Below are 18,907 nucleotides of genomic sequence, written 5' to 3' on the forward strand. Positions count from 1 at the left end.
TTAAACTCTTGATACTGTTATATCCATGGCATTATCTGGGTTTCTGAAATTACAATAGAACATTGTTAAACCTAACAAAATGTGTTGGCCTATTTAAACCTCGTTTCCTAGTTACAACTTTCCTATATATAGATTATAATTTTATTGAGTTTTATGGCATAATTTAATATGCCCTGTGATCCTAGAAACTTGAAATATTACTTGCATGTAATGAAAGCAAGTTTGGGTAGCTGTATGTTTAGATTTATTTCTTATTTTAAATGTATGAAATTCTTGTTATGCTCTGTCTCTGTGTTCCATTTCAAGTGCAGGTAGCCTGAAAAAGAAGCCTCAGATTGAAAATGTGTTTTGTTTTTGTTTTTGGTAAAGCTATAAAAAATAGCTTTATAGAAAAATGTCAATGGAAAAATGAACAATAAAAAAGTTTTACCTTGATAAACTCATTTGCATATCAGCCATTGTAACAATATTACCGTTGCTTCTCTACCTGCATTGCACTCAAGTCACCATATTTAAAAAATCATATAATAATGTATCTTTTTATAATTTACTTTCATGACTATTGCTGAAAAAAAATCATGTGCCACCATTTGCACTTAGATTTTTGGGGCCTATTTCTGTTTCCATATAATTATCCAAAACTTTTTACTTCTTGACCTTAATAATAAAACAACTACTTTTTTAAAATTAATAGACTACACTTTTTAGAGCAGTTTTAGTCTTACAGAAAAATTTAGTAGAAAGTCCAGGGGAGTTGCCATATACAATTGACCCTTCTGCAGGTTCTGCAGCCTCCGATTCAACCAACCAAGGATTGAAAATATTTGAAAAAAAAAAAATCCCAGAAAGTTCCAAAATGAAAAAACTCAAATTTATGTGCTAGCAACTATTTACATAGAATTTATATTATATTAGGTATTATGAGTAATACAGAGATGTTTAATGTGTATGGGAGGATTGCATAGGGTATATTGCCAGTACTATGTGATTTTATATAAGGGACTTGAACACCCTTGGATTTTGGTATCTGTGGGAATCCTGGGATGAATTTCCCATGGATACTGAGGTTGTACCTTTTTTTGGTCCCTATTTCTCCTGTCCCCCACCCCAGCACAGTTTCTCCTATTAACATCCTGTGGTACAATTGAAGTCCATAGTTTACATTAGGGTTCACTTTCAGTGTTTTTACAAATGTATAATGACCTGTATCCATCATTGCAGTGTCATACATAACAGCTTCACTGCCCTAAATATCCGGTGTTCCACCTCATCCCTCTTTTCCTCCCCATGCATCTCTGGCAACCATTAATCTTTTAACTGTCTCTACAGTTTTGCCTTTTCCAGAATGTCATATACTTGAAATTATAGAGTATGTAGCCTTTTCAGATTGGCTTTTTTCATTTTGCTTTTAAGCAAAATGCATTTATGCTTTCTTCATGTTTTTCTGTGGTATGATACCTCATTTCTTTTTGTATAGTATGGATATACCACAGTTTGTTTATTCATTCACCTGTTGAAGAACATCTTGATTGCTTCCAAGTTTTGGCACTTATGAATAAAGCTGCTATAAACATTTGTGTGGAGGTTTTTTTTGTAGATATAAGTTTTTAGCTCATTTGGGTAAATGCCAAGGAGTGTGATTGCTGAATCATATGGTAAGAGTATGTTTAGTTTGAAAGAAACTGCCAAACTGTTTTCCAAAATGGCTGTGCTGTTTTCCATTCCACTAGTGAAAGAGAGTTCCTGTTGCTCTACATCCTCATTAACATCTGGTGTTATGAGTGTTTTGGATTTTAGCGATTCTAATAGATGTGAAGTGGTATCTCATTGTTGTTTTAATTTGCAATGACATACTGTGATATCCCCCCCCAATTCATATCTTGAATTTCTAACCCCCCAGTGCCTCACAGTGTGACCTTATGACCTTATATGGAGTTGTGGTCTTTATAGAGTTAATCAAGGTAAAGTGAGGTTATGACAGTGGGTCCTAATCCAATATGACTAATGTCCTTATAAAAAGGGGAAATTTGGACATGGATATGTATAGTGGGAGAATGCCATGGGAACTTGAGGACTGCCATCTATAAGCCAAGGATTGAGGCCTGGAATCTGATCCTCCCCTTACAGCCCTCAAAAGGAACCAGCCCTGCCAACACCTTGATTTCAGAGTCTGGCCTCCAAAACTGTGAGACAATTAATTTCTATTATTTAACTCATCCAGTCGTACTTAGTTATGGTAGCCCTGACAAACTAATATACATTTGTGTTCAGCATCTTTTCATATGCTTATATGTCAACAGTTTATCTTTTTGGTAAGGTGTCTGCTAAGACCTTTTGCCCATTTTTTAATTGTTTGTTTTCTAGTTGTTGAATTTGAGTTTTTTATATATTTAAATTACTAGTCCTTCATGTATGTGTTTTCCAAAATATCTTCTCCCTTTCCATAGCTTGTCTGCTTGTCTTTTCATTCTCTTAACAGGTTTTTTTTTTTTTTATGCGAAGCAGTTTTTAGTTTTAATGAAGACCAACTGATGACTTTTTTTCTTTCATGTATTGTGCTTTTGGTGTTGTATGTAAAGAATTATTGTCAATTCCAAGGTCACCTAGATTTTTCTCCTATGTTATATTCTAGGAGTTTTATAGCTTCATCTTTTTTCTATTTTGAGCTCTTTTTTTTTTCATTAATTTATTTATTTGGTTGTGCTGGGTGTTAGTTGTGGCAGGCAGGCTCCTTAGTTGTGACTCACCAGCTCCTTAGTTGTGGCATGCAAACTCTTAGTTGTGGCATGCATGTGGGGTCTAATTTCCCGACCAGGAATTGAACTCAGGCCTGCTGCGTTGGGAGCAAGGAGTCTAATCCACTGCACCACCAGGGAAGTCCCTATTTGGAGCTCATTTTTATAAAAGATTTATTGTCCATGTCTAAATTTTTTTTTTTTTTTGGTTATGGATGTCCAGTTAGGCCAGCATCATTTGTTGAAAAGGCTATCCTTTCTTCACTGAATTTTGTTTGCTTCTTTGTCAAAGATCAGTTGATTATATTTGTATAAGTTTGTTTCTGGGCTCTCTATTCTCTTCCATTGATCAGTTTTTCTATTTGACTGATATCACACAGTCTTTAAATACTGTTGCTTTATAGTGAGTCTTACAGGCTTCTAGAGTCAGTCTCCCAGCTTTGTTCTTCTCCTTCAATAGCGTGTTGACAATCCAGCTGACATTATTTACTAACAGTGAATTCACATGTAAGATTGAATGACTTTTAGTTTGTATGACTTTCCTTAGACTTCCCAATTTACTTATAAATGATAATATTCTTATATCCTATGGAAAAATAGACTAGAAAAAAGGTAGAAGTATAGAACTTAGTTTTGTAATTTTGAGTCACATTACTTTCATTATGTTGTATCTCTGAGAAGGACTGATAAAATATGTTATATACATGGCATAATTTAGGATGATAAGTGATTGTAAAATGAATAGGACCATTGCATAAGGAGTTATAAGCATCAATGTAATAGGATCCTGTATTCTCTAAAAGTGTGACGTTTAAACAGAGATAACATTATGTATTATTTAGTCATGTAAGATACTGATACCTTAATTTATTTAAAAACATATACCCAAGTCTTTAGAGAATTCTCATTAAACATTAATTTAAATATTAAATAAGTGGAAAGAGCGTGATTCAGTTTAGGGGAAAACCCAAAGTTATTAAGCTATAAATCAAGGCAGAATAGTCTTTAAAATTGTGTTTCAGGTTACTCCAATATGAATACCAAAAATGTTCCATTAAAACAATAAACATTTTAACCTGTTCTTTCTTTTCTTTTTTGCTTTTTCCTTTCCTGGAGCCTTTTTGTTCTGCAAGCTTCTAAGTTTGGTCTCTTATTTAGGGGATTTTACTTTTTAATTTCTATACAACCTAGTATTCTCCACAAATGTATGAAGTATTTATACTTGTTAGTATTTGTAGTAAGACCTAGTATTATTTACAAAAGTTCAAAATATTTCTATGATATTTATACCAAGGAAATCTAAAGAATTCCTTATAAAATACTATTAGTTATGTAATTAGTAGTTGTTCTTAAGAATGAAAAATAATATGATAATGCAAGTATTCAGCCTGATATTCATAGAATATTTTAGAGAGATGAAAAGTAAAAAAATCACTTACTAGCTCATTGGTGTTAACCATTTCATTTTACAGTATGACGAGATGGAGATTGAAGTGGGAATGCAAACGTGAAATGATTTTATTTTTCTCCAGTCTGACCTTTCTTTATGAGTGGTCAAATCAGTTTTTTGTCTATTTCTTTACTCATCTCAAGAAAATGTCAATGCTTTCTGGACACTTCAGAAACTCAGTTTAATCTGACTTTAGTAAAGTCAGTTTAATCTGACTAGTTTGAATTTTAACCTCATATCCCAATTTAAAACTCAAATTTCCCCCTTCTTCTCAGTGCTGCTTAGGCTGTTCTAGGAGATTGTAGTGTGGAAAGGGTTGGATCTAGTTATTTAGTCTGCTCACTCCACTGAGTGATCTGCTGTTTCATTTATATTCTCCTTTCTCTTCCTGGGTGCTGATGCCTGGAGAGAGATAGAAAGGGAAAAGATTCTCCTGCTTAAATGGTGGCTTTTTTTTTCCTATTTAACACTGTGTAACACTGACTAGACCTTATGCCTTCTGTGGGGAAAGAGAGGCAAATACCACTCTCAATGTGGCATGTGTGTAAAACTTTTTTGGGGATGAGATATTTTTGCAGTGTCACACTATCCACTTTGTCTTCTCTACTCTTTCTCAGTTTCTGCTTCTCCACTATGCCCACAGCCTCTGGCTGCTGGGATCCCCATTGTCTGGAGGCTCAAGTCCAGCTACTTTGACAGTCACATTCTTTCCTGTTATAAATAGTGTCTCCAGTTCTGCCTACCTTGTTTTCCAGTCCACGTCCTTTTTTCCCTTTCCTCATATAAGCGTGGCTAGGGGGTGTGGGCCTAGGATGATAAGCAAGTCTAAACACAAGCAGAAGTCCAGCTGAGAGATGAGATACCCGTTTTCCATTCTTGCCAATCTTTCGACCCCCTGACTTGATTTGGACTCTTGGAAATAGCATTGTCCAACTACGTTGTCAGTGAAGCAAACTCTGATGATTGACTCACTCACGATGGGCAGGGGTGGGCAATTCTGGGGTAAAGAAGAACTGAGGAAGGTAAGGATGTTTCGATTATGGTGGAGGGGTAGTTGGCTCTCACTTGTTTAGGCTGTGTTTGTTTTTTGTCTTTTAAATTTTATTTATTTATTTATTTATTTATTTATTTTTAGGCTTCCTTGGGTCTTCGTTGCTATGCGTGGGCTTTTCTCTAGTTATGGCAAGCGGGGGCTATCTTTGTTGTGGTGCACGGGCTTCTCATTGTGGTGGTTTATCTTGTTGCGGAGCACAGGCTTTAGGTGCGTAGGCTCAGTAGTTGTGGCTCCCAGGCCCTAGGGCACAAGCTCAGCAGTTGTGGTGCACAGGCTTAGTTGCTCCGCGGCATGTGCGATCTTCCTGGTCCAGGGATCGAACCCGTGTCCCCTGCATTGGCAGGCAGATTCTTAACCACTCTGCCACTGGGAAGGTCCCTAGGCTGTCTTTCAATGTGAAATACTTGATTGGTGATTCTTTGTTCTTAGTCTTGGGTTGTAATGCCAGTCCCTGGCAATGGTAAACGTCCCACCTGATAGTCTGTTATGTAAATTTATCATAGTCTTGCTAGTACTTCCATTCTTGCTGGCTACCATCAGTTCTACCACAGCAGCTGGTGTGATCCTTTAAAAGATTGAACAGGTTATATTGCTCCCCCAGTCAAAATACTACAGAGGCTTTGTGTAACAGTTTAAAAAAAAATCTGAAGTCCTTACAGTATGGCCTGCAAGGTCATACATGATCTGATCCCAGGTTGAAATTTGGTCATTTGTTCCTGTTTCAGGGCTTTGCTCTTACTGTTCCATCTGTCTGCAGTATTCTTACCCCAGATAGTCAGTCTTTGGACTCTTGCCACTTCATTCTTCATTCGTATAAAGCTACTTCCTTGGGTTTTCTTTGTACACTGTTAAAAGTGTACTTGTCACGTTTTCGCCATAGTTTACTTTTAGTTCATATGTGAATCGTTTTCTTACATTTTATTATATATTTAATAGTTTATTATTTGTCTTTTCTATTAACATATAATCTTCAAGAGAGGACATCACTGGCTCCTTTGTTCAGTGCTTGCCCAGTGCCTAAAATGGGACCTGACCCATCGGAGACAGTTTTTTGGGTTGTTGTTGAGTGAATAAATTAATAAATAAATGCTAATCTCTATACTCAAACTTAAGAAATAGATTTGATTTATCTTACAGTGTTTACCCTGCTAATATTTAATTGATAGGATATTTGCACTTTTGCATATTGACTTACAACTTAAGTATAATTATACCTTCTTACAATGTTTATCCTGCTAGTGTTTTACAGAGTGGTATACTTTAAAAATTTTTTACGGATCTTTTATTATTCCCAACCATATGTTGCCATTGTTGTCATCCCAGCTGAACCATCTACACCTCTAGTTCATCTTCCATGCTGCTGCTAGAAATGATTTTTATAAAATACTTCTCAAAATGGCACCCTCTGGAATAAAATATTCAAAAACTCCTTAGCATAATTGGGCCAGTGCCTTTTCTTTCTCCTCACTGACCCGTCCGTGTACTCTATATTCTACTCTTATCCTTGTCATTGCAGTACTCTGAACACTTAATATGCTTCTCTCCCACTTCTTTGTCGTCTTAAAGCATATACCGTTTTTTCTTATTGCTATATTTTATTAGTGTGTGAATACATAAAATAACTTTGGGAAAGGTACTTTACATTTGAAATGATTGGGAACCAGCTATATAGTTGTACTGTATGCTATTATTTCAAATATATTTGCAAACTTATACCTTCACTGAGCATCTTTAATACATGGTAACAGTTCATTTGTCATTTTTTGATGGGTATTTAAAAGTTACCAAAATCTTGAAGAGCACCATGCACGTGATTTTGTAATGCTGTTAGTAATATTGTGAATTCAGTTTAAAGGTAAGGCTATCTACATATTGTAACACAAAGATTCTTCTTAAAAGATGTGTATGTATGAATGTTTGTTGTATCTTTTATCTTCAGGAAACTAAACTGAAATGAGTAAAGAAAATGATATATGAAAGTAAAAATATTATTTGTATAACCTTTTCAGAAAATGTGTTTCCTTGATAGATTTTTCAAATTTAGATTTTTGTTTGTTTGAAAGGCGGGATTGATAAAGGAAGTGAAATTATTTTGTATAAACAATTGAAGCCAAATGTTTTTCATATCTGAACCTTTTCCAAGTAAGTACTGTGTCATAGAAGGGACCAGTGTGGCTTTTGGGGAAGGGTAGATTCCAGGAGTATGTAGCAGTGTTCCAAAACCTGTATTTAGCATTTTTGTATCTAAAATAGTGCAGAAATGTATTAATGAATGTGATGTTGATCTCTTTTAGAAGACACATCTAAATAAAAGTAGAAGACACAACTAAGTAAAAGTAATATATTAGTTATGTAGCAGTAAACAAAGACAGGACCCTGTAAGGAAGTTTATTTTTTGACATAGTTCTTTTGAACAATTATTACTATTACTGATAATAATAGATCAGTATTAGGTGCTTTATGTGAGTTATTTCATTTAATGTTTGGAACATCCCTGTGTCTGTTACTCATTTTACATAATAAGCTGCTCAGATTTAAATGATTGCTGCTTATTCAATTGGGTGTCTTCACATCATTTATCAGTAGTTCCTTAAACTTTTTTGGGAAAATGGCAGAGCCTTTTGAGAACCTGACAAAAGCCCATTTCCCCTAGGAAAAAAATGTACTTATGCCACCTGTATTATATGTCTTTATTTTAGCCTGCAGTTCTGCAGAATTCCTGGGTTTCCCAATTCCCATAAGTAGACCCCAGATTGGGAATCCCTTATCTGTGTCTTCTTTTAATAAAAAGACTGGAAAACTCTGCACTTTTTTCTTCCTTTACGACCTCTTCTCACTTAAAGGAAATAATATTCATTTACATTATGCCCTATTATAGAAAGAATTAAAGCTGAAAGCAAATTGTCAGCTATCTCTAACTTCATTGAATATATGCCAAAATAAATATATTCTGTTATGGCAAGTGAGATTCAGATAAATTTGATGGATAGGACACTTTTTAATAGTCAGATTTGTTGAACTTCACATCAAAGCTTTCTCAATCTGTTTGAGGAACCTCAGTGTGTTATTTTGAAATAATGTAATGTTACCTCTTCAGATTAGCATAAGTATAGTAGCTGTGCCTAGAAAGATAGTACCTTCCAGCCTAGTGATTCAGTGATATTTCTCAGAGAATAATTTTTGGATTTTATCTTCTGATTCCATCAAAGATAAATCATGTAGAAAGGGTGTTGTTTTGTAGTAAAAATAGGCTGTAGTAATAATTTTCTGTATTAATGGACTAAGTTATTTGTTGTTTATATGGGCTAAGGGTGAAGGTGTATTTAGATTCTAACTCCTTTGGAGAAGCGTTGCCATTTTGTAACGAGATCGCTTTTAAAGCTCCGTTATATGAAAAATAACCATTGCTAGTTGTTGAGGACTGGTTATTTTATACATTTTTTTAATATAAAGTAATTAAGAATTTCAGAATTTTTCCTGCAGTTCTTTTAAAATATTTTCATGTTACTTATGATTCAGTTTTGATATCTCACCTATTTTTTTTAACCCCTTAAATTGTTACCTAAAACAGAAGTACTAGATTGGCTGAACAGAGTAGAGAATCTTACTGTATACGCTTGCCTTGTTTTAGGTATCACTATAGAAATAATGTTATAAATTGGTATACAATATTTGGGTTTAATTTTTTAACATATGTTTTAACAATGGTTTATAGTTATATTGTGAGTTGAATAACTGTATTTCTGTTTTTTCCTTCTCATTCTTAACATTCAGTTTTCAAGTGAATTGTAGCTTATCTCTGTAGGGCTCTTGTGACTGAATGATGTATCCTGTTTTGCTGTGTCATGGGTTTCAGACAGCCACTTTTGTTGTTAAATGTTTTCATTTTCTATAGTACTTTTCATCCCTGTATATACGTACAGGAGTCACTTCACCCACCACCGAATTGCAGCCACTTCTGAGGTGGAACGCAGCAACTGTTTAACAGCGCACTTTCCCCTAGGTGCTGACAGCTGTAGAAGAAATTGTACATGGTCCTGTACCGAAGGTATTTCTCCACTGTGCCATCTGCAGAGTGAAACTGACTAGGAGTACCACATAGACTGTAAGTTTCTTGTGTACCTGCCCTAGACTGGAAAACCCAATAGGAGAGAATTACAAAAAACCGGGAAGCATCGTTTAAAAATGTATTGAGGTCAGTTAAACTTAGTGCTGCTCTCCCTGGCTCTAAATTTTATTTTAAGGTCATCTAATTTGTGATTGGTACTGATTAAATAAACAAATGGATGCCCTCCTAAGAAATTATTTTATTCTGAGAGCAAATGTAACTAAAATGCTTTTATAAATACCTCACTTTTAATGAAACTTAAGAGAATCAATTTGTTTTTAAGTATTTTTCAAGTAACCAAATCAATATTATATAAGATTTTAGAGCTGTGTTCTTAAAGTAGCAAATCAACTTATAATTCAACAGAAACATTCTAATTAGCTTTGCCTGCTGTGTTCTATGCCTTAGTCTTAATACTTTCACTCTTTTTGTGAAAGTTTTGCAACAAAGTCAGTTTCTGGTAAAATGTAGTTTTGATTTTTTGTTTGAGAAACACAGAGTTTGAATTTTGTAACATATTGAAAGAAAGCAAGGGAGAGAAGAAATAGTAAATATTTGAACTTCCCGTTCAACGTATTTTAGTCTCTCTCTCCCATTTAATTATTTAATAATTTCCTTTTTCTTCCTTTTGTAAAAGCAATTTTGCAAGAGTGCTGCTGTTGTAATAGATTGGCATGGTTATGCCTTATAGGATAGAAAAATAACATTAGGAACTGCTGTGTCTGTTTTTAAATAATATGATATGGATTGTTATATTTCATTGTTTTGCTTTCTTTTAGTCAATAGTATGACTTACTAGTTATCTTTGTGTGTGTGTTGTGTGTGTGTGTGTGTGTGTGCATCTATGGACATTTCTATGGCAAGAAATTAGGGTCTCTTAGTCTTTAGAAAGTCTAAACCTTATAAAACATAGTGTCATTTGTTTTAGGTAACTTTAAAGTATGTGTCATAACTTAAATGATATTTGTGTACGTCTCTATACCTATAGATTCCCAATGAAAGCAGATAAAAGCCTCTCTGGGCCACAGTTTGTTTACTTGTAAAATGAGGTGGGTGGAAGAAATTATTTTCTGGAGACCTTGTCTTTAAATATTTTTTTTCAACTCAGTGGTAGAATTCTATGTATTCAGAATTGGACCTTATGTTATGTAACCAAGATATTTTGGTGCAAGTGATTTTGCTCTAGTTAGAATATTATTTGTACTAATTAAATACTGAGTGATGCTATTTTAGAACCAAAAAAAGGAGATCTGATTTCCTACAAAGATTTTAAACTATCTCTGATTTTGTAGTGGAGTTACCCCCAAAGTTTTGAAATAAAGTTTTTTGAGAATAAATACAGTATTATTCTCATCCGGGAGCATCAAGTTGATTAACAAAAAGCTAGTCTTTATTTACGTTCAGAGAAGAACGTACTTAAATATTACCAAAAAACTAACTTTTGAGGATATTTTACCCCTTACTTGCATAGACTTAATACTTCACTCAGTGTTCAAAGCATTAAAAAAGTAAATGTTAGTATTTTTAAAAATATAGTTTAGACATAATATACTTATGTATCTCTAGCAAAAGAGGGTATTTTAGCAATATGTGAAATATTTGATTTGCTAAAATTGGGTCCCTTGCATTTTCTACATGCAGTGTAAGTATTACTTAATCCCATTCATCTTATTAACTGAAGTAATCATATTTGACAGAATAGGCTATGTTTTATATATTATTTTAATGCTTTGGTGAAAAGCTACAAACTAAACCTGTGGTGCATATCTGAGTATATATGTTTGAATTACACAGGCTATTTAATTGTTATATATTAGAGCTTCTGTGGATGGTGAAGTTTAACAACTTTTTAGATTCATAAGAAGCTTATACTTTAATATACTCCCAGTGTATGGTATTTGGAAAAGGGAATTATATGGAAACTATCATTTTCATTTAATACACTTGTGTACTATTTGAATTTAATGAACGTGTACTTGTGTAATCAAAAATAATGTTGGTGTTTCAGTTCAGTTGTATATTTGAAACATTATTTAGAAATTATCCCCATCGCATAAAGTATCTTATAGATACCTAATATCTTTATTTAATTGTTTATTTCCCATGGGAAGGCCAGAATTGTGGTCAAGATTATTATTTAATTTATATTCTCCTAATAATTTTGGAATTTAGAAATAAATAATAAACCGAGTAATTAATCTTAATGAAACCTTTATTTTTTCATCCTCCCCCATTATGATTTTCTATTTGAAAAAAGAAAAATGAATCAAATGAATAGATAATAGGAATTTCTAAATAACTAATTATATGTACTTAGACCTCCAGGAGTAATGTTTTAGCAAACATCTAGCTTTCAATTAGAGATTTTAAGAAGGGATACTAAGACTAGCTGAAGAAATAAGTGAAATTGGCGAGAAAATAAGCTACAAAAAAGTATAGAGTGCAGATATTAAATTAATTTTAAAGAACATACATTTTTAGTTTCAATACGTATTTTTAAGTTCTCAGATACTCTCCTCAGTTTTACAAAGTATATATTCTATCATTTAAATTAGAAGCATTTTTAGATCCTTTCCAAATAGATTGTTAAAAAATTATTTACCTTACCAGATTTGTCTGAACAAATTTTTGTGATATTATAAGGAGATAAACTTTCCAATGTTTCATTGTGAATAATGGGGAGAAAATTTTGCAGTTTAACATTCGGTGGACACTTCTTTTTATATACTAAATGTTTTAAATTTGAGTTCATTTAATAAAATTTAGTATTCAGACAGTATTTTCTATCATCCAAAATATAGTTTATGTTCATAAAACAACATATGCAGTTTGAATGTATACATTTTAGAAATAAGTGAGAAAAGATCTTTATCCCAAATAACCTCTGTCAAATATATGGAGATGAAATCCTCATATAATTACCTCAGTCTTTGTTGTATCTTATTTTTTATACACACACACACATAATTCCTGCCTGTTTTTATGAATTCTGCAGGTATTTCTCAATATAAATTGAATTAGTTGAAAATTTTAAATGTATAAGTTTGGTTAAAGAGCTCTTAATGCCACAAATCTTTTTTAATACTGAGTTAACAATCATTAATACTTAAAAAAATTTTTTAACTCTGAGATTTTAATCTGTTGCGGGCAAAATCTGTGGTGCATCTGTGTGTATGTGTGTGTGTGTGTGTGTGTGTATCATCTTCCTAATATATGAAGCATGGTTGGAATCCTGATTGCTACTTTGTAGCTATTTAATCAAGTATAACTTGCTTAGCAAATTTAAGGGTTTTTTTTTTTTTTTTTCAGTTTGTTAATTGGAAATCATTACACCTACCTCACAGGGTTGTTGTGAGGAAAAAACAGTCAAACATGTGAAAGAGTGCTTAGCATATACTAGATATGCAGTGTATGAAAAATGAGTGTTACTAAAACCTTTCGGTGGCCTCCATTGTTCTTTTGATAAAATCCAAATTCCCTGTCTGGGCATGTGATCTGGCTCCTCACATTTCTTTCTTTCTTTGTAGACTGCATGTATTGATTGATTGATTGATTAGTTGATTGATAGATACTGAAATTTTATTGTTCCCAGCATCTGCCATGCTTTCTTCAGGCCTTTGCCTGTCTGCAACATTCTTTCCAACCACTCACATACCCCTTTATTCCTAGGCTCCTATCATCTGTATAACTCAGCCTAATCCTTTAGACCTAACTTTAATTTCTCAACTGAGGTGTTTCCTACTGCTTCATTCTTTATACTTTTGTTAGGTAACCCTATATATGATCCCGTAGGCTTTGCTTATTCCTGTTCTAGCAGTTATTATGTATAATGTAACTGCCTTTGCACTTGTCTGTTTCCTCTGTAAACTCATTGAAGGTGGAACCTGCCTTTTAACTTCTTTTCCCCAGTGCTTAACAGAGTTTCTGCAACTGAGGATATGAGTGAACATTTTATAAATAGATGTAAGTTCTCCCTAAACAAATTCACAGTATATATATGATTATATGATTGGTACTTCTTTAAAAAAATAACTTTAATTCTCTGTATTTATAGAATAGATTTCAGACTTCACAGTAATCAAATCAAAATTATGGCCTTATAATCAGACTACTTTGTCCACTATGCACCACTCTCTATGGGTTTATTAATAGAGATGGACTCACCAGGGTGCAAGCAGAAAGTTATTTTATTTTTTCCTGTCACTGGACCTAAAATCCCAGTCTGAATATTATTTTTTCTTTCTCTTGCTATTCAAGTACCTGTCTTTGCTCTGCCCTGCTCTTGCTCTTCGTTCTCTTTCTCTTCCTCTTGCTCTTCCCTCTCTCTTGTTCCTTTGTTTTCTCTTTTTTCCTTCTTTCCTCCACTCTCTAGCATTGCAAAATAGACTTAATTTTCAGGCAGTAAAAAAAAAAAAAAAAACAGGCTAAGAAATTAAAATTCCAAACTGTCTTCCAACATAAAATTTCTCCCTTGTGTCAGCCTTACTCAAAGCAGTCTTAAAAATCTGAGTGGGGAAAGGGAACAGGACATGTCAACTGGGAGACTTTTGTATTAATTTCTTTTGCCTTATTTTTCATCCCTACTCACTGTGCAGCTCCTGGGTCTTACAAAGTTTTGAGATTAGAAATAAGGAACAACTAATTGGTAGTAAAGGTATGTTGGAAATCTGAATGGATTCTCTCTCTTGCTTTTTAGGGTTTATCAAAGGTTCCTACTGTCTGAGGATGACCCAGTTGTAATTTGATACTTCCTTTGGCTCTTTTGACTACCTTCCTTAGTCTCTGACTTTCTGGTCTACCTACAATCTCTTTCTTCTGAGGTTATCTTGTTCCTTTTGTAGTCCTTTGGGTAGTGTTTCTTTAAAAATGGCTCAGGGCTAGTTCCTTTCCCAGGGATCCTAATCTGTCCTGTGGGAAAATGTAATTCTTTACTCCACAAACTCTGGAATGGAACGCTTGGCCATTTCTGAGGTAATAGCCCAGACTGAGGTCATCTTGCCCTCTTTCCTTATAGTTTTTTTTTTTTTGAACCTAAGTCCAGTTGCTATACCATTCCTTAAGTGCCCTATATTCTAAATGGCATAGGCCAAAGTCTGAGTGAATCATTGTTCTATTTCTTCCTCAGTTTATAAACTCCCCACCTCCAGTAGATGCTTATTTTTTTATAGACCAAAGGATGTGTGAGCAGTTATTGGCCACAGTCTTTCCAAGTGTCACATAGATGATATATCACCTCAGCTCTAGTACTTGGAACCTATTGTTCTCAGCTTTGCGTCCTTAGCTGAAATGGAGAAAACAAGAACATTCCCATTTTAATATCCTTTTAAATCACCTGCAATGAGGCCATTATGGGCAGCTGGTATCTCTATGAATGTTCACCCATTTCTATATTTCTATGCCTTGTCTTAGGCTAGTCTGCGAGTTTGGAATGTTCTTTCTACCTTTTCCTCCTGGTGGAATCTTACTCAGTTTTCGATGCCCAGTTTGGGTGAAGTCTTTATTGGCCTTGGCAGTAAGAATAAATGCTTTTCTCTTGTGTGTTGTGTGTTCCACTAATGCTTTGTTTAAATATTGTTTTACCTTTAAATATGTCTGTGTTCCTACTAGATTGTGAGCATTTTTGAGACAACCACTTATTTCTTGGTGAATCCCTTGCTACTGTTCTCTGTTATATATTCAGTATATTATGAATTATTTAATCTCTTCTGAACACTGAAATTGGAGTTTATAATATTACTAAGTAATTAATACTTCTGTTTTTATTTATTTATATCCTTAGTCCAAAAATACTTGAGGGTGCAAGAATTACTTCCTTTGTCTCTGATTTTTTTTAGCCAGTGGTATTGCCCTTCATTCATTCTTAGGCAAGTGCATTTTAGGTTTTAGTTGTGTTTAGGCTCAGTTGGTCGTCTTCCATTTCCCTTACATTTCTTTATTTTTCTTCCTTGTTTTATTATAGTTGATGGAGTCAGTGATGATTAAATAAGGATAACTGGGTAATCCAAGCAGGTTCAGGTTGAAAGTTAGAAAAAAATTACAATTTCTTTTCATTATAGGATTTTTTTTTCTTTTTTCTTTTTTTTAATTCTTCAAGGTTTCAGATTGTATCACAAAATGTGATCAGAAATGGTGAAAAATCAAGCTGTTGGCACCAAGAACATTGTTTATGAGAGAGTAGTATTCCTATAACAGAAAATTAAATTTAAGTGTTACTTGTTGAGGTTTAAAGTGTTGTTTCAGTCGAACTTTATTGTATTGTTATTTTGAGTGATTACTGTACAAAAGTTGACTTAATTTGTAATGCAGCATTGAATTTCTGCCATTCCTCAACATAATTTAATGCAATCTTTATTGCTGAAATGTAGCCAAAAGTAGGATTCTTTAATATGTATGGTCAGGTAAATATATGATAATTAGATAATTGCAAAGTCAGAAGGGCATTGTAGGTAGAAATAATTGAAAAATTTCCTTTATGTTTAAAAATCTTTTTTTTTTTTTCTGGAAAGTTCCAAATGAGTATAGATAGTATACCAAAAATTAAAATAGAAAAAAAAAATGTGTTCTCTTCAAATCAGATCATTAAAGTTTGAGAGGAGATAAATCAGTTTTCAGTGAAATATCCCAGTGATTTTTTGCTCCTTATTTCCACATTGCTACTAAATATGGATTATCTCATTTAAAATTTCAAAGAAAGATTTTTACCATATTTACTTACTTTCACGAATATAACTGGTGACACTTTAATACTTGATTTATGATATTATCAATTAACACTTCCAAGCCTAGGAATCTTGGTGAATGGATGTTGATATTTATGTTAGGTGAAATGGTAAATATGACAAACCTCAGAATCAGTTGAATTTCAAGCAGTGTTGATGGAGGGAATTGTAATATATATGATTACTTGTATGCAGTCATATTTCTTATACCAATAGACTTTTCTGTAAGAAGGAACAAAGTATAAACTATGACTAAGTGTGTCTTAGTTTTAGGTATCAAGAAAGTATTTATTTCTGCTACTTTACCCTTTTCCCAACCATTGTAGTAATTCCAACATTCTGTTTATTTTTCAAAATTAGTAAAATTAATAATAGTATTTTTCCACTTAGTTTAAGGTGAATATTGCTATATGATGGAAGTTTGATATTAGAACAGATTTCTATATTTCTAAGTTTTTGTGAGCATGCTCGGGAAAACTAAAATTCAGGAGAGTTTTTAGGAAGCATCTGGTATGTATAGTCACCAGTCATCAAATAGGAAAATTGATACTTAAAAATATAGTTTTTCAAAATATACTGTCTGAAATATAGTTCTAAAATTTGTCATTCTGGTTTTCCTTTTCTTTTTAAATGGCTCTATTTTTTAATTGTGATTTGTATAGGACTTTATTTTATTTATTTATTTATTTATTTTTATTTTTATTTTTTTGGGGGTACACCAGGTTCAATCATCTGTTTTTATACACATATCCCCGTATTCCCTCCCTTCCTTGACTCCCCCTCCTCGAGTCCCCCCCACCCTCCCCGCCCCAGTCCTCTAAGGCATCTTCCATCCTCGAGTTGGACTCCCTTTGTTATACAACAACTTCCCACTGACTATTTTACAGTTGGTAGTATATATATGTCTGTGCTACTCTCTCGCTTCGTCTCAGCTTCCCCTTCACCCCCCACCCCCTCCCATACCTCGAGTTCTCCAGTCCATTCTCTGTATCTGCATCCTTGTTCTTGTCACTGAGTTCATCAGTACCATTTTTAGATTCCGTATATGTGAGTTAGCATACAATATTTGTCCTTTTCTTTCTGACTTACTTCACTATGTATGACAGATTGTAGTTCTATCCACCTCATTACATATAGCTCCATCTCATCCCTTTTTATAGCTGAGTAATATTCCATTGTATATATAGCCACATCTTTGTATAGGACTTTAATATAGAAACCCTGTTTCAGTAGGTCAAGTAAAATGTTAAAAATTAAATAGTAATGAGCTCTAAAATTCATCAGAAACCTACCTCTTTATTTTATAATTAATCTTAGATAGTGCTCCACTGCATAGTACCTTACTCATGTTGCAGATGTAAATTCAAATAATAAGCAAATTGGCCATTAATTGATATTTACTTTTCATGCTTCTTTTTGAAATTCTGACTCCACATTTTCCCACTGTGGTGCAGGTTATGACAGATTTAGCATGTCTGAAACCAAACCAAAGCTTTAGTTCTCCATTCTCATTCTGCCTCCCAACCTCAGTCATTCTTGCTGTTCCTTCATCACAAACCTGTGATGCAGGGTCAAAATATTATTGCTTTCTCCTCTCCCTTTGATTTGAATATCATCCTGTTTATTTCCAGATTCTAAAATTGTTTTGTTTTTAAGATGTCTTGCATCAGTATGCTTCATTCTATATTTATTGATAAGACTCTAGTTCATTACTTATCACTTACCAAGATTTGTGTGCTAGTTTTGTCTTTCTATTTATATTACGTTTTCCTTGAGAGTAGAAACCACATATTATTTACATTTGTGATTTCCATAGAGAATATTCTCAGTTAATCCTTTTTAAGTTCACCTAATTAATTGTGAGATACTTGATTTTTGGTATTTAACTCTTAAAAATATTGAATGGATTGCTAAAATACAGATCAGTCCCACATTTAATATCAGTCACACATTATTCAAAGTAGATGATATTCCTTTTAGTATTAACACTACCAGGAAAGTACCTTAAATGAATTCTGAACTGAAATCTATTAACACTTGGCTTGGTACTGATTATGTGAAAACAAATTTTCCTGGCTATATTCTAGTATATATACTAGTTTGTAGGCTCCTGTTATAACGTATACACTGAGTTCAGTCTTTTTTTTCCCTTTGATCTCATTTTAAAAATAGGGAGTTACATGCAATTTTGAGAAAATAGTTTTAGCAGAAGGCAACTAATGGGTTAGTTCTCTTTTTACATTAGGCCCTTTCTAGCCCTTTTAGACATATGTAATACAGATGGGACACAGACTTCTTTTGAAATCTTACAAAAGTCAACTCAACTCCCAGCCCCACTGTGGACCTGATTTATCCTAGTAAAATACAGTGGCCTCCTAAGAAGAGTAACATCCAAGGACATGCACGGATTGCTTACCTTATGCCTTTTTATCCTCTTCCCACATGACCCGTGGACATCTTCATGCCAGAGGTGAAGCTCCTGCCACATCTGTGATACAATCAAATGAAGTAACTCAAGACTGTTCTAGACAGATAAGCAATCACGCATGTACAGAAAACAAAAACAAAAAAATGGCCTTGCCCTAAGTACCAGGGAATTGGGTCAGTAAAGGAAAACTGAATTGGAAGATTCTTAATAGAAAAACAGTGGAAGCAATTTCACATCATATTTTTTAGTGGAGGCTTGGGAGGAAGCCCACTGTTCTCCAGGAGGTAATTGAATGGTCCCTTTTTCTATATTTAAATTGAGAATTTTTCACTATATTTTGGGCCATTATTTATATTGGTCATTGACAATATTCATTTTTTAGATTATAATGTGTAGTCGTTTCTCATTTTTTA

General features: G+C 33.6%; 1 protein-coding gene across 3 annotated transcripts in view; it reads left to right on the forward strand.

The window, feature by feature from the left end:
• NOVA1 (NOVA alternative splicing regulator 1) overlaps nt 1–18,907 on the forward strand; it is a 142,975-nt gene that overhangs the window by 39,056 nt on the left and 85,012 nt on the right. The window contains exon 1 of one of the 3 annotated variants that reach the window (XM_057725291.1): nt 9,283–9,344. The exons of the other annotated variants lie outside the window; for them this stretch is intronic. The gene's annotated coding sequence lies outside the window, so the exon portion shown is untranslated. Of the gene's footprint in view, nt 1–9,282; nt 9,345–18,907 lie in introns of those variants that run through there. 3 annotated transcript variants of the gene reach the window in all.

Source organism: Hippopotamus amphibius, chromosome 2, assembly GCF_030028045.1.
Source record: "Hippopotamus amphibius kiboko isolate mHipAmp2 chromosome 2, mHipAmp2.hap2, whole genome shotgun sequence".
Classification (NCBI taxonomy): domain Eukaryota; kingdom Metazoa; phylum Chordata; class Mammalia; order Artiodactyla; family Hippopotamidae; genus Hippopotamus; species Hippopotamus amphibius.